The sequence below is a fragment of the Anomaloglossus baeobatrachus genome, chromosome 4 (genome assembly GCF_048569485.1).
Source record: "Anomaloglossus baeobatrachus isolate aAnoBae1 chromosome 4, aAnoBae1.hap1, whole genome shotgun sequence".
In the NCBI taxonomy this organism is placed as follows: domain Eukaryota; kingdom Metazoa; phylum Chordata; class Amphibia; order Anura; family Aromobatidae; genus Anomaloglossus; species Anomaloglossus baeobatrachus.
The window spans coordinates 647,597,667-647,610,793 of record NC_134356.1 but is presented as its reverse complement, the minus strand read 5'-3'; the positions used below and the strand labels follow the sequence as shown (position 1 = coordinate 647,610,793).

Genomic DNA, 13,127 nt, shown 5'->3' with positions numbered 1-13,127 from the left:
GCATTCCCATACCGGGAGTCGAACCCGGGCCGCCTGGGTGAGAACCAGGAATCCTAACCGCTAGACCATATGGGAAATGTTGTGCTGTGTTGTCGATGATGTGGAAAAAAAGAACTTTATTTCTATGAGTAAGCAACTTCTGCACGTTTGCAACAGAAGCGTTCCTTGTTAGCACAATAGGTGGCGCGTCAATCTCAAACTCTTAAGGTCATGATTGTGATCCTCACATGTGGCACTTTTCTTTGGAGATTTTGTCTCCATCTTGTCTAGAGAGCCACATTTGTTTCCACTGAGTACCAAAAATCAACAATTATATATTGAGGGGTTTGAGTCCATTTACACCAAGTAGTTGGAAGTCGAAGGTAAGAATGATTTCCGATATGAGCTCAAATGGCTTTTTGTGCAAAAGAATGGAATGAATGGCTAAAAGCTCTTGTGGTCAGCATTTTTCGCTGCAAAGAGCAATTTTAAACTAAACTAACTTTGTCTGCAAGGTATGTGTCGACCTTTGAATGCAGGAACTATTGCAGAAAAAAGTGGCACTCCCCTAGCAGGAATTGAACCAGTAAACTAAGAAAACTGCTTGCTAATAATATGAGATATTCCACAGAGTTTCAGAAAACATATGGGGTTTTAAAAAAAAAAAAAAAAAAAGAGTGTTGCCTTCACTAAAAAGCTGTTTTTCATTTCAGTAGTTGAATCTTGCCTCATTTGAGTTGGAGTTCACAGGTCAATTCGATATATTGAAGATTGTAAGTTTTTTCCTCAGACTGTACGTAGTTTCCTCATTATCTTTGGCAGGAGAGCCTAGAAACTTTACCATTCAGTTCCAATATTCTATGGATAAGTAAGGAAATTGGAGGTCAAATGACAGGCCACAATGGCCAACCAATTGCGTCGGCCTTTGAATGTCAAAACAAGCACAGAAAAATTAGCATTCCCATACCGGGAGTCGAACCCGGGCCACCTGAGTGAGAACCAGGAATCCTAACCGCTAGACCATATGGGAAATGTTGTGCTGTGTAGTCGATGATGTGGAAAAAAAGAACTTTATTTCTATGAGTAAGCAACTTCTGCACGTTTGCAACAGAAGCTTTCCTTGTTAGCACAATAGGTGGCGCGTCAATCTCAAACTCTTAAGGTCATGATTGTGATCCTCACATGTGGCACTTTTCTTTGGAGATTTTGTCTCCATCTTGTCTAGAGAGCCACATTTGTTTCCACTGAGTACCAAAAATCAACAATTATATATTGAGGGGTTTGAGTCCATTTACACCAAGTAGTTGGAAGTCGAAGGTAAGAATGATTTCCGATATGAGCTCAAATGGCTTTTTGTGCAAAAGAATGGAATGAATGGCTAAAAGCTCTTGTGGTCAGCATTTTTCGCTGCAAAGAGCAACTTTAAACTAAACTAACTTTGTCTGCAAGGTATGTGTCGACCTTTGAATGCAGGAACTATTGCAGAAAAAAGTGGCACTCCCCTAGCAGGAATTGAACCAGTAAACTAAGAAAACTGCTTGCTAATTAATATGAGATATTCCACAGAGTTTCAGAAAACATATGGGGTTTTAAAAAAAAAAAAAAAAAAAAAAAGAGTGTGGCCTTCACTAAAAAGCTGTTTTTCATTTCAGTAGTTGAATCTTGCCTCATTTGAGTTGGAGTTAACAGGTCAATTCGATATATTGAAGATTGTAAGTTTTTTCCTCAGACTGTACGTAGTTTCCTCATTATCTTTGGCAGAAGAGCCTAGAAACTTTACCATTCAGTTCCAATATTCTATGGATAAGTAAGGAAATTGGAGGTCAAATGACAGGCCACAATGGCCAACCAATTTCGTCGGCCTTTGAATGTCAAAACAAGCACAGAAAAATTAGCATTCCCATAACGGGAGTCAAACCCGGGCCGCCTGGGTGAGAACCAGGAATCCTAACCGCTAGACCATATGGGATATGTTGTGCTGTGTAGTCGATGACGTGGAAAAAAAGAACTTTATTTCTATGAGTAAGCAACTTCTGCACGTTTGCAACAGAAGCTTTCCTTGTTAGCACAATAGGTGGCGCGTCAATCTCAAACTCTTAAGGTCATGATTGTGATCCTCACATGTGGCACTTTTCTTTGGAGATTTTGTCTCCATCTTGTCTAGAGAGCCACATTTGTTTCCACTGAGTACCAAAAATCAACAATTATATATTGAGGGGTTTGAGTCCCTTGACACCAAGTAGTTGGAAGTCGAAGGTAAGAATGATTTCCGATATGAGCTCAAATGGCTTTTTGTGCAAAAGAATGGAATGAATGGCTAAAAGCTCTTGTGGTCAGCATTTTTCGCTGCAAAGAGCAATTTTAAACTAAACTAACTTTGTCTGCAGGGTATGTGTCGACCTTTGAATGCAGGAACTATTGCAGAAAAAAGTGGCACTCCCCTAGCAGGAATTGAACCAGTCAACTAAGAAAACTGCTTGCTAATTAATATGAGATATTCCACAGAGTTTCAGAAAACATATGGGGTTTTTAAAAAAAAAAAAAAAAAGAGTGTTGCCTTCACTAAAAAGCTGTTTTTCATTTCAGTAGTTGAATCTTGCCTCATTTGAGTTGGAGTTAACAGGTCAATTCGATATATTGAAGATTGTAAGTTTTTTCCTCAGACAGTACGTAGTTTCCTCATTATCTTTGGCAGGAGAGCCTAGAAACTTTACCATTCAGTTCAAATATTTTATGGATAAGTAAGGAAATTGGAGGTCAAATGACAGGCCACAATGGCCAACCAATTGCGTCGGCCTTTGAATGTCAAAACAAGCACAGAAAAATTAGCATTCCAATACCGGGAGTCGAACCCGGGCCGCCTCGGTGAGAACCAGGAATCCTAACCGCTAGATCATCTAGGAAATGTTGTGCTGTGTAGTCGATGATGTGGAAAAAAAGAACTTTATTTCTATGAGTAAGCAACTTCTGCACGTTTGCAACAGAAGCTTTCCTTGTTAGCACAATAGGTGGCGCGTCAATCTCAAACTCTTAAGGTCATGATTGTGATCCTCACATGTGGCACTTTTCTTTGGAGATTTTGTCTCCATCTTGTCTAGAGAGCCACATTTGTTTCCACTGAGTACCAAAAATCAACAATTATATATTGAGGGGTTTGAGTCCATTTACACCAAGTAGTTGAAAGTCGAAGGTAAGAATGATTTCCGATATGAGCTCAAATGGCTTTTTGTGCAAAAGAATGGAATGAATGGCTAAAAGCTCTTGTGGTCAGCATTTTTCGCTGCAAAGAGCAATTTTAAACTAAACTAACTTTGTCTGCAAGGTATGTGTCGACCTTTGAATGCAGGAACTATTGCAGAAAAAAGTGGCACTCCCATAGCTGGAATTGAACCAGTAAACTAAGAAAACTGCTTGCTAATTAATATGAGATATTCCACAGAGTTTCAGAAAACATATGGGGTTTTAAAAAAAAAAAAAAAAAAGAGTGTTGCCTTCACTAAAAAGCTGTTTTTCATTTCAGTAGTTGAATCTTGCCTCATTTGAGTTGGAGTTAACAGCTCAATTCGATATATTGAAGATTGTAAGTTTTTTCCTCAGACTGTACGTAGTTTCCTCATTATCTTTGGCAGGAGAGCCTAGAAACTTTACCATTCAGTTCCAATATTCTATGGATAAGTAAGGAAATTGGAGGTCAAATGACAGGCCACAATGGCCAACCAATTGCGTCGGCCTTTGAATGTCAAAACAAGCACAGAAAAATTAGCATTCCCATACCGGGAGTCGAACCCGGGCCGCCTGGGTGAGAACCAGGAATCCTAACCGCTAGACCATATGGGAAATGTTGTGCTGTGTAGTCGATGATGTGGAAAAAAAGAACTTTATTTCTATGAGTAAGCAACTTCTGCACGTTTGCAACAGAAGCTTTCCTTGTTAGCACAATAGGTGGCGCGTCAATCTCAAACTCTTAAGGTCATGATTGTGATCCTCACATGTGGCACTTTTCTTTGGAGATTTTGTCTCCATCTTGTCTAGAGAGCCACATTTGTTTCCACTGAGTACCAAAAATCAACAATTATATATTGAGGGGTTTGAGTCCCTTGACACCAAGTAGTTGGAAGTCGAAGGTAAGAATGATTTCCGATATGAGCTCAAATGGCTTTTTGTGCAAAAGAATGGAATGAATGGCTAAAAGCTCTTGTGGTCAGCATTTTTCGCTGCAAAGAGCAATTTTAAACTAAACTAACTTTGTCTGCAAGGTATGTGTCGACCTTTGAATGCAGGAACTATTGCAGAAAAAAGTGGCACTCCCCTAGCAGGAATTGAACCAGTAAACTAAGAAAACTGCTTGCTAATTAATATGAGATATTCCACAGAGTTTCAGAAAACATATGGGGTTTTAAAAAAAAAAAAAAAAAGAGTGTTGCCTTCACTAAAAAGCTGTTTTTCATTTCAGTAGTTGAATCTTGCCTCATTTGAGTTGGAGTTAACAGGTCAATTCGATATATTGAAGATTGTAAGTTTTTTCCTCAGACAGTACGTAGTTTCCTCATTATCTTTGGCAGGAGAGCCTAGAAACTTTACCATTCAGTTCCAATATTCTATGGATAAGTAAGGAAATTGGAGGTCAAATGACAGGCCACAATGGCCAACCAATTGCGTCGGCCTTTGAATGTCAAAACAAGCACAGAAAAATTAGCATTCCCATACCGGGAGTCAAACCCGGGCCGCCTGGGTGAGAACCAGGAATCCTAACCGCTAGACCATATGGGAAATTTTGTGCTGTGTAGTCGATGATGTGGAAAAAAAGAACTTTATTTCTATGAGTAAGCAACTTCTGCACGTTTGCAACAGAAGCTTTCCTTGTTAGCACAATAGGTGGCGCGTCAATCTCAAACTCTTAAGGTCATGATTGTGATCCTCACATGTGGCACTTTTCTTTGGAGATTTTGTCTCCATCTTGTCTAGAGAGCCACATTTGTTTCCACTGAGTACCAAAAATCAACAATTATATATTGAGGGGTTTGAGTCCATTTACACCAAGTAGTTGGAAGTTGAAGGTAAGAATGATTTCCGATATGAGCTCAAATGGCTTTTTGTGCAAAAGAATGGAATGAATGGCTAAAAGCTCTTGTGGTCAGCATTTTTCGCTGCAAAGAGCAATTTTAAACTAAACTAACTTTGTCTGCAAGGTATGTGTCGACCTTTGAATGCAGGAACTATTGCAGAAAAAAGTGGCACTCCCCTAGCAGGAATTGAACCAGTAAACTAAGAAAACTGCTTGCTAATTAATATGAGATATTCCACAGAGTTTCAGAAAACATATGGGGTTTTTAAAAAAAAAAAAAAAAGAGTGTTGCCTTCACTAAAAAGCTGTTTTTCATTTCAGTAGTTGAATCTTGCCTCATTTGAGTTGGAGTTAACAGGTCAATTCGATATATTGAAGATTGTAAGTTTTTTCCTCAGACTGTACGTAGTTTCCTCATTATCTTTGGCAGGAGAGCCTAGAAACTTTACCATTCAGTTCCAATATTCTATGGATAAGTAAGGAAATTGGAGGTCAAATGACAGGCTACAATGGCCAACCAATTGCGTCGGCCTTTGAATGTCAAAACAAGCACAGAAAAATTAGCATTCCCATACCGGGAGTCGAACCCGGGCCGCCTGGGTGAGAACCAGGAATCCTAACCGCTAGACCATATGGGAAATGTTGTGCTGTGTAGTCGATGATGTGGAAAAAAAGAACTTTATTTCTATGAGTAAGCAACTTCTGCACGTTTGCAACAGAAGCTTTCCTTGTTAGCACAATAGGTGGCGCGTCAATCTCAAACTCTTAAGGTCATGATTGTGATCCTCACATGTGGCACTTTTCTTTGGAGATTTTGTCTCCATCTTGTCTAGAGAGCCACATTTGTTTCCACTGAGTACCAAAAATCAACAATTATATATTGAGGGGTTTGAGTCCCTTGACACCAAGTAGTTGGAAGTCGAAGGTAAGAATGATTTCCGATATGAGCTCAAATGGCTTTTTGTGCAAAAGAATGGAATGAATGGCTAAAAGCTCTTGTGGTCAGCATTTTTCGCTGCAAAGAGCAATTTTAAACTAAACTAACTTTGTCTGCAAGGTATGTGTCGACCTTTGAATGCAGGAACTATTGCAGAAAAAAGTGGCACTCCCCTAGCAGGAATTGAACCAGTAAACTAAGAAAACTGCTTGCTAATTAATATGAGATATTCCACAGAGTTTCAGAAAACATATGGGGTTTTAAAAAAAAAAAAAAAAAGAGTGTTGCCTTCACTAAAAAGCTGTTTTTCATTTCAGTAGTTGAATCTTGCCTCATTTGAGTTGGAGTTAACAGGTCAATTCGATATATTGAAGATTGTAAGTTTTTTCCTCAGACAGTACGTAGTTTCCTCATTATCTTTGGCAGGAGAGCCTAGAAACTTTACCATTCAGTTCCAATATTCTATGGATAAGTAAGGAAATTGGAGGTCAAATGACAGGCCACAATGGCCAACCAATTGCGTCGGCCTTTGAATGTCAAAACAAGCACAGAAAAATTAGCATTCCCATACCGGGAGTCAAACCCGGGCCGCCTGGGTGAGAACCAGGAATCCTAACCGCTAGACCATATGGGAAATTTTGTGCTGTGTAGTCGATGATGTGGGAAAAAAGAACTTTATTTCTATGAGTAAGCAACTTCTGCACGTTTGCAACAGAAGCTTTCCTTGTTAGCACAATAGGTGGCGCGTCAATCTCAAACTCTTAAGGTCATGATTGTGATCCTCACATGTGGCACTTTTCTTTGGAGATTTTGTCTCCATCTTGTCTAGAGAGCCACATTTGTTTCCACTGAGTACCAAAAATCAACAATTATATATTGAGGGGTTTGAGTCCATTTACACCAAGTAGTTGGAAGTTGAAGGTAAGAATGATTTCCGATATGAGCTCAAATGGCTTTTTGTGCAAAAGAATGGAATGAATGGCTAAAAGCTCTTGTGGTCAGCATTTTTCGCTGCAAAGAGCAATTTTAAACTAAACTAACTTTGTCTGCAAGGTATGTGTCGACCTTTGAATGCAGGAACTATTGCAGAAAAAAGTGGCACTCCCCTAGCAGGAATTGAACCAGTAAACTAAGAAAACTGCTTGCTAATTAATATGAGATATTCCACAGAGTTTCAGAAAACATATGGGGTTTTAAAAAAAAAAAAAAAAAAAAAAAGAGTGTTGCCTTCACTAAAAAGCTGTTTTTCATTTCAGTAGTTGAATCTTGCCTCATTTGAGTTGGAGTTAACAGGTCAATTCGATATATTGAAGATTGTAAGTTTTTTCCTCAGACAGTATGTAGTTTACTCATTATCTTTGGCAGGAGAGCCTAGAAACTTTACCATTCAGTTCCAATATTCTATGGATAAGTAAGGAAATTGGAGGTCAAATGACAGGCCACAATGGCCAACCAATTGCGTCGGCCTTTGAATGTCAAAACAAGCACAGAAAAATTAGCATTCCCATACCGGGAGTCGAACCCGGGCCGCCTGGGTGAGAATCAGGAATCCTAACCGCTAGACCATATGGGAAATGTTATTCTGTGTAGTCGATGATGTGGAAAAAAAGAACTTTATTTCTATGAGTAAGCAACTTCTGCACGTTTGCAACAGAAGCTTTCCTTGTTAGCACAATAGGTGGCGCGTCAATCTCAAACTCTTAAGGTCATGATTGTGATCCTCACATGTGGCACTTTTCTTTGGAGATTTTGTCTCCATCTTGTCTAGAGAGCCACATTTGTTTCCACTGAGTACCAAAAATCAACAATTATATATTGAGGGGTTTGAGTCCCTTGACACCAAGTAGTTGGAAGTCGAAGGTAAGAATGATTTCCGATATGAGCTCAAATGGCTTTTTGTGCAAAAGAATGGAATGAATGGCTAAAAGCTCTTGTGGTCAGCATTTTTCGCTGCAAAGAGCAATTTTAAACTAAACTAACTTTGTCTGCAAGGTATGTGTCGACCTTTGAATGCAGGAACTATTGCAGAAAAAAGTGGCACTCCCCTAGCAGGAATTGAACCAGTAAACTAAGAAAACTGCTTGCTAATTAATATGAGATATTCCACAGAGTTTCAGAAAACATATGGGGTTTTAAAAAAAAAAAAAAAAAAAAAAAGAGTGTTGCCTTCACTAAAAAGCTGTTTTTCATTTCAGTAGTTGAATCTTGCCTCATTTGAGTTGGAGTTAACAGGTCAATTCGATATATTGAAGATTGTAAGTTTTTTCCTCAGACAGTACGTAGTTTCCTCATTATCTTTGGCAGGAGAGCCTAGAAACTTTACCATTCAGTTCCAATATTCTATGGATAAGTAAGGAAATTGGAGGTCAAATGACAGGCCACAATGGCCAACCAATTGCGTCGGCCTTTGAATGTCAAAACAAGCACAGAAAAATTAGCATTCCCATACCGGGAGTCAAACCCGGGCCGCCTGGGTGAGAACCAGGAATCCTAACCGCTAGACCATATGGGAAATTTTGTGCTGTGTAGTCGATGATGTGGAAAAAAAGAACTTTATTTCTATGAGTAAGCAACTTCTGCACGTTTGCAACAGAAGCTTTCCTTGTTAGCACAATAGGTGGCGCGTCAATCTCAAACTCTTAAGGTCATGATTGTGATCCTCACATGTGGCACTTTTCTTTGGAGATTTTGTCTCCATCTTGTCTAGAGAGCCACATTTGTTTCCACTGAGTACCAAAAATCAACAATTATATATTGAGGGGTTTGAGTCCATTTACACCAAGTAGTTGGAAGTTGAAGGTAAGAATGATTTCCGATATGAGCTCAAATGGCTTTTTGTGCAAAAGAATGGAATGAATGGCTAAAAGCTCTTGTGGTCAGCATTTTTCGCTGCAAAGAGCAATTTTAAACTAAACTAACTTTGTCTGCAAGGTATGTGTCGACCTTTGAATGCAGGAACTATTGCAGAAAAAAGTGGCATTCCCTAGCAGGAATTGAACCAGTAAACTAAGAAAACTGCTTGCTAATTAATATGAGATATTCCACAGAGTTTCAGAAAACATATGGGGTTTTAAAAAAAAAAAAAAAAAAAAAAAAGAGTGTTGCCTTCACTAAAAAGCTGTTTTTCATTTCAGTAGTTGAATCTTGCCTCATTTGAGTTGGAGTTAACAGGTCAATTCGATATATTGAAGATTGTAAGTTTTTTCCTCAGACAGTATGTAGTTTACTCATTATCTTTGGCAGGAGAGCCTAGAAACTTTACCATTCAGTTCCAATATTCTATGGATAAGTAAGGAAATTGGAGGTCAAATGACAGGCCACAATGGCCAACCAATTGCGTCGGCCTTTGAATGTCAAAACAAGCACAGAAAAATTAGCATTCCCATACCGGGAGTCGAACCCGGGCCGCCTGGGTGAGAACCAGGAATCCTAACCGCTAGACCATATGGGAAATGTTATTCTGTGTAGTTGATGATGTGGAAAAAAAGAACTTTATTTCTATGAGTAAGCAACTTCTGCACGTTTGCAACAGAAGCTTTCCTTGTTAGCACAATAGGTGGCGCGTCAATCTCAAACTCTTAAGGTCATGATTGTGATCCTCACATGTGGCACTTTTCTTTGGAGATTTTGTCTCCATCTTGTCTAGAGAGCCACATTTGTTTCCACTGAGTACCAAAAATCAACAATTATATATTGAGGGGTTTGAGTCCCTTGACACCAAGTAGTTGGAAGTCGAAGGTAAGAATGATTTCCGATATGAGCTCAAATGGCTTTTTGTGCAAAAGAATGGAATGAATGGCTAAAAGCTCTTGTGGTCAGCATTTTTCGCTGCAAAGAGCAATTTTAAACTAAACTAACTTTGTCTGCAAGGTATGCGTCGACCTTTGAATGCAGGAACTATTGCAGAAAAAAGTGGCACTCCCCTAGCAGGAATTGAACCAGTAAACTAAGAAAACTGCTTGCTAATTAATATGAGATATTCCATAGAGTTTCAGAAAACATATGGGGTTTTAAAAAAAAAAAAAAAAAAAGAGTGTTGCCTTCACTAAAAAGCTGTTTTTCATTTCAGTAGTTGAATCTTGCCTCATTTGAGTTGGAGTTAACAGGTCAATTCGATATATTGAAGATTGTAAGTTTTTTCCTCAGACAGTACGTAGTTTCCTCATTATCTTTGGCAGGAGAGCCTAGAAACTTTACCATTCAGTTCCAATATTCTATGGATAAGTAAGGAAATTGGAGGTCAAATGACAGGCCACAATGGCCAACCAATTGCGTCGGCCTTTGAATGTCAAAACAAGCACAGAAAAATTAGCATTCCCATACCGGGTGTCGAACCCGGGCCGCCTGGGTGAGAACCAGGAATCCTAACCGCTAGACCATATGGGAAATGTTGTGCTGTGTAGTCGATGATGTGGAAAAAAAGAACTTTATTTCTATGAGTAAGCAACTTCTGCACGTTTGCAACAGAAGCTTTCCTTGTTAGCACAATAGGTGGCGCGTCAATCTCAAACTCTTAAGGTCATGATTGTGATCCTCACATGTGGCACTTTTCTTTGGAGATTTTGTCTCCATCTTGTCTAGAGAGCCACATTTGTTTCCACTGAGTACCAAAAATCAACAATTATATATTGAGGGGTTTGAGTCCATTTACACCAAGTAGTTGGAAGTCGAAGGTAAGAATGATTTCCGATATGAGCTCAAATGGCTTTTTGTGCAAAAGAATGGAATGAATGGCTAAAAGCTCTTGTGGTCAGCATTTTTTGCTGCAAAGAGCAATTTTAAACTAAACTAACTTTGTCTGCAAGGTATGTGTCGACCTTTGAATGCAGGAACTATTGCAGAAAAAAGTGGCACTCCCCTAGCAGGAATTGAACCAGTAAACTAAGAAAACTGCTTGCTAATTAATATGAGATATTCCACAGAGTTTCAGAAAACATATGGGGTTTTTAAAAAAAAAAAAAAAAAAAGAGTGTTGCCTTCACTAAAAAGCTGTTTTTCATTTCAGTAGTTGAATCTTGCCTCATTTGAGTTGGAGTTAACAGGCCAATTCGATATATTGAAGATTGTAAGTTTTTTCCTCAGACAGTACGTAGTTTCCTCATTATCTTTGGCAGGAGAGCCTAGAAACTTTACCATTCAGTTCCAATATTCTATGGATAAGTAAGGAAATTGGAGGTCAAATGACAGGCCACAATGGCCAACCAATTGCGTCGGCCTTTGAATGTCAAAACAAGCACAGAAAAATTAGCATTCCCATACCGGGAGTCAAACCCGGGCCGCCTGGGTGAGAACCAGGAATCCTAACCGCTAGACCATATGGGAAATTTTGTGCTGTGTAGTCGATGATGTGGAAAAAAAGAACTTTATTTCTATGAGTAAGCAACTTCTGCACGTTTGCAACAGAAGCTTTCCTTGTTAGCACAATAGGTGGCACGTCAATCTCAAACTCTTAAGGTCATGATTGTGATCCTCAAATGTGGCACTTTTCTTTGGAGATTTTGTCTCCATCTTGTCTAGAGAGCCACATTTGTTTCCACTGAGTACCAAAAATCAACAATTATATATTGAGGGGTTTGAGTCCATTTACACCAAGTAGTTGGAAGTCGAAGGTAAGAATGATTTCCGATATGAGCTCAAATGGCTTTTTGTGCAAAAGAATGGAATGAATGGCTAAAAGCTCTTGTGGTCAGCATTTTTCGCTGCAAAGAGCAATTTTAAACTAAACTAACTTTGTCTGCAAGGTATGTGTCGACCTTTGAATGCAGGAACTATTGCAGAAAAAAGTGGCACTCCCCTAGCAGGAATTGAACCAGTAAACTAAGAAAACTGCTTGCTAATTAATATGAGATATTCCACAGAGTTTCAGAAAACATATGGGGTTTTAAAAAAAAAAAAAAAAGAGTGTTGCCTTCACTAAAACTGTTTTTCATTTCAGTAGTTGAATCTTGCCTCATTTGAGTTGGAGTTAACAGGTCAATTCGATATATTGAAGATTGTAAGTTTTTTCCTCAGACTGTACGTAGTTTCCTTATTATCTTTGGCAGGAGAGCCTAGAAACTTTACCATTCAGTTCCAATATTCTATGGATAAGTAAGGAAATTGGAGGTCAAATGACAGGCCACAATGGCCAACCAATTGCGTCGGCCTTTGAATGTCAAAACAAGCACAGAAAAATTAGCATTCCGATACCGGGAGTCGAACCCGGGCCGCCTGGGTGAGAACCAGGAATCCTAACCGCTAGACCATATGGGAAATGTTGTGCTGTGTAGTCGATGATGTGGAAAAAAAGAACTTTATTTCTATGAGTAAGCAACTTCTGCACGTTTGCAACAGAAGCTTTCCTTGTTAGCACAATAGGTGGCGCGTCAATCTCAAACTCTTAAGGTCATGATTGTGATCCTCCCATGTGGCACTTTTCTTTGGAGATTTTGTCTCCATCTTGTCTAGAGAGCCACATTTGTTTCCACTGAGTACCAAAAATCAACAATTATATATTGAGGGGTTTGAGTCCCTTGACACCAAGTAGTTGGAAGTCGAAGGTAAGAATGATTTCCGATATGAGCTCAAATGGCTTTTTGTGCAAAAGAATGGAATGAATGGCTAAAAGCTCTTGTGGTCAGCATTTTTCGCTGCAAAGAGCAATTTTAAACTAAACTAACTTTGTCTGCAAGGTATGCGTCGACCTTTGAATGCAGGAACTATTGCAGAAAAAAGTGGCACTCCCCTAGCAGGAATTGAACCAGTAAACTAAGAAAACTGCTTGCTAATTAATATGAGATATTCCATAGAGTTTCAGAAAACATATGGGGTTTTAAAAAAAAAAAAAAAAAAGAGTGTTGCCTTCACTAAAAAGCTGTTTTTCATTTCAGTAGTTGAATCTTGCCTCATTTGAGTTGGAGTTAACAGGTCAATTCGATATATTGAAGATTGTAAGTTTTTTCCTCAGACAGTACGTAGTTTCCTCATTATCTTTGGCAGGGGAGCCTAGAAACTTTACCATTCAGTTCCAATATTCTATGGATAAGTAAGGAAATTGGAGGTCAAATGACAGGCCACAATGGCCAACCAATTGCGTCGGCCTTTGAATGTCAAAACAAGCACAGAAAAATTAGCATTCCCATACCGGGTGTCGAACCCGGGCCACCT

The 13,127-nt window shown here is 39.1% G+C and overlaps 4 non-coding genes across 4 annotated transcripts; all 4 read right to left on the bottom strand.

Moving 5' to 3' along the window:
• Positions 1 to 3: 3 nt before the first annotated feature.
• Positions 4 to 75, bottom strand: TRNAE-CUC (transfer RNA glutamic acid (anticodon CUC)). The gene has a single exon. It is a non-coding gene; the product is annotated as a tRNA-Glu (tRNA).
• A 3,669-nt stretch (positions 76 to 3,744) lies between these two features.
• On the bottom strand, positions 3,745 to 3,816 carry TRNAE-CUC (transfer RNA glutamic acid (anticodon CUC)). Its single transcript has one exon. It is a non-coding gene; the product is annotated as a tRNA-Glu (tRNA).
• Positions 3,817 to 5,610: 1,794 nt separating this feature from the next.
• On the bottom strand, positions 5,611 to 5,682 carry TRNAE-CUC (transfer RNA glutamic acid (anticodon CUC)). The gene has a single exon. It is a non-coding gene; the product is annotated as a tRNA-Glu (tRNA).
• Positions 5,683 to 9,360: 3,678 nt separating this feature from the next.
• Positions 9,361 to 9,432, bottom strand: TRNAE-CUC (transfer RNA glutamic acid (anticodon CUC)). Its single transcript has one exon. It is a non-coding gene; the product is annotated as a tRNA-Glu (tRNA).
• Positions 9,433 to 13,127: the final 3,695 nt, after the last annotated feature.